This window comes from Frankliniella occidentalis, unplaced genomic scaffold, assembly GCF_000697945.3.
Source record: "Frankliniella occidentalis isolate FOCC.00 unplaced genomic scaffold, Focc_3.1 Scaffold483, whole genome shotgun sequence".
Taxonomy (NCBI): domain Eukaryota; kingdom Metazoa; phylum Arthropoda; class Insecta; order Thysanoptera; family Thripidae; genus Frankliniella; species Frankliniella occidentalis.
The window spans coordinates 56,801-60,197 of record NW_026267601.1 but is presented as its reverse complement, the minus strand read 5'-3'; positions in this window follow the sequence as shown (position 1 = coordinate 60,197).

Sequence of the window (3,397 nt, the reverse complement as noted above, 5' to 3'; positions counted from 1 at the left end):
GGATGCTGGTAGTATCGCCTTATCCTTGTGGAAGACAATCTGTGTTGTACGGGATGTCATGCTATGCATTTATTTGTATTTTTAAACATTTGGCTGACTAAGTTATTATACATTAATGTTTAAGAAAATTTATTGACTTTATTCAACCTATACTGGTTCTACCCTTCTGTTTAGCTAATAAGAAATGAAATATGCAACCATATTAATTTTGTTCAGATATTACTTGTATTTCAGCACATTAATTCTGTGTTAAATTAACACATTCTTACTGGATTACTTTTTGGTTCACAACACGCTTGCAGTGTGTCGATTAAACACACATCCGTGTCAGTTTAACGCACACTCCATGTCAATTTAACACATGTGGAGCGTTTTAAAGTAACTCACCAAATTCTGTGTTATAAGTGACCACAAGAAAAAAAACACACGAAGTGTGTTGTATTGACACACCTATGTTTGCAGTGAATCCGGGGCGCACACACACACACACTCACTCGCGCGCGCACAGACTCGCGGTGTCACGGCGGCACCGCGGCGCGCAGCTCGCGGCCAGGCTCATCAGACGACATGCTGGCCCAGAGGGTTCCTCTTTCACATTTTACCCCTTTGAAGACCATTAAATATTTTCTTAAAACAATATATGTTTATTTTTTGGGCCACTTTTGTGAGAAAATCCCCCTCTAGCGTCTCAACGGTGAGACAGAGCCAATCGGACAAAATTTTAGCCCAAAGGGCTCTACTCTCACAAGTTACCCCTTAGGAGACCATAACTATTATTTCTTTCCCACTACTTGGCGGGACCAAACCCTATTTCTTTGTTACCCCCTCAGACCCACTCAGGGGTGGTTGCTAGGATTTGCACCAGCCGTTTCGTTGTCCAGAAGTGGTTTATATTAGGTATTTTTTTAAGGTAAATTTTTGAGCTAGCTAGAGGGCTCATCTTCGAACTCGATCTGTCTTTTTATGATACAAAACGACCCTGAAAATCCCAGGTCGCTATCTCAATTCTTTCTCGAGTTATCGTGCGGAGAGACGGACAAACAGACAAACAAACAGATTGAAACTTTTCTGGTCAGTGGAGTAATGGGCTTCGCTAATCGCTCAGCGAATAATATCGAACATGTTTCAAGATCGATAACTATAACTTTCAATTTGACATGTGTTTTGTTAAATTTACTAACCATTCTAGTAGCCCTTCTTTCTTTGCCACCAGATCATGCGGCACTCTTACTCTCTCTACTCCACCGTGCTTCGTATGAGGTAGAAGATGACGTGGGGATGAGAGTGTGTCCGCCCAGTCTCGTATGTTGTTCCTCTACTGAGTAGCAATGACATGATAGTCTCACAACATACCCTTACCTTAAATCATTATCTCAACTGACACCCGTCATTTAACTTTGGAAAACCAAAACGTTTAGGCTGGAGAGGCAAAAAAACCTATGACTGACACTAAACAAAATTTAGATTGTAAAAAGAAACATGATTATTAAACACCATGAGATGATTGATGTCTAACCTTCAAAAAGTTTCCACACTCAAAAATCCACATAAACCACATAAAATTACACTTCTGTTGTTAGAAAGGTTCAAAATTATTGTCAATTACATTCCATTACTTGATTACAGTGTGTCTCTACTCTCAAAACATTTTCCTTTGTCCAAATAATATTCAAACTTTAACTCAGCTGCCACCCGCCCACAAGATCGGGGGGACCTGGAGTGTTGATCTGAACCAATCAAACTGGATTACTCTAAGACCAATATTGATTTGCAATGTTAAAAGCACCTTCAATTCCTATCATTCATCATGAGATGTTTGATTTCTGTCTGTCTCTACTCTCCAAAAAGGTTTTCAATGTATATTTAAAGGTAGAACAAAATCTCAACTTCCACGTGGCAAATTAATAGCGTAAAAGGTCATGAATTGATCAGATTGAATGAGAAGTCCTGTCCATCAGACTACTAAAGAAGTGCATTGCATAAAGAAGTTAAAATTCACGTGAACAATTGATAATAGAATAAAGGAAAAGGAAAACAAATGATGCTTAATTGGAATTTTTATAGCAAAAAAAAAACAAAAATAAATATATACAAAGCCCATAGGGCAAATAGAAATCACAGAGCCCATAGTGCATCCAATCTAAATAGAAATCACAGAGCCCATATGGCATTCAGTCTAAAAATAATATACAAAGCCCATAGGGCATTCAGTCTAAAAAGCCCATAGGGCAGTCACTCTAAAATTAAATCACAAAGAATCACGGAAAAAGCCTATCAGAGGCAAAACAGGAAAGAATCAGTGCTTGGAGTCCTGAAACAATACAAACAGAATTAGTTTCACACACCTACATACACATACAAACACTACCACCCACGAGCACATAAGATACTTACAGACTTCTTCTTCTTCTTGCTCTCCATCGCATTGTTACGTTTTTCCAGCAATGTCTCGCGCTCCGCGCGCCGCTGCAAGGCTTTGACGGAGGGGGCTTTTGACTTGACCGCCGAGCGAGACTGTAACAAAAGGGGACAAATTAGTTCCTTTTTTTTAAAGAAGTGTCATCGTTAGGAGAAGGTCTTTCAACTTACCGGATTAGCAGGACGTGCCTCCGGCACCTGCCGGACCGCCGGCTCCAAAACGTGCTCTGCAAATGCAGCGGCTTGCTGTTCAGGGGTCATTGTCATCGTGACCTTCTCCCCCTTGCCCTTCCCTCTGCCGCCTCGATGGTGGGGCTGGTTAGGGGTGACAAAATCTCCCAAACGATCGCGGGCAGGCTGCAACAAAAGGGACAGATCAGTTAGTATAATCTTAAAGAAGTATCACGATCAGAAAAAATAGTTTGATCAACTCACAATTCTTGAGGGCCCCGCCTGGGGCTCGACGGTCACCACTTTACCTCCACTCAGGAGGCGCACGCGACGCGCATTGTTCTGAGCAGCGACCTGGGCCAGCAGGAAACGTAAGAACAATCCACGATTAGTTCAAGTCGAGGGGCCAATAACTCCGGGAATCATGTGTAAGTAGTAAGGGTACCTCTAGGTAGCGCCCAGAGTTGCGGTACCTTAAAGTAGCGGGCAGGGGTGGGGGTCCCCCTCGAGGCGGGGGGATGGGTGGAGTGAGGGGGTATACGTTATTCCGTTCGGGGATATCGGATGCGCCCGTGCGAGAGCTTGACCCACGCCCCCCGAGGGGCATAACCTCGGAGGGGCGTAAGTGCAGGTCCTCTGGTGCCTTAAAGTTGCGGGCAGGGGGTGGGGGGGTTGCGTCATATCCCATGGTACCTTATTGTCACCACATGGGGTGGGGTTGTCTCCTCGGGGTGCAGGGATGGGTTGCGTCAAATCCTCTTGGTGCCTTAAAGTTGCGGGCTGGGTCCACCGCGCCCAAATTCAAATG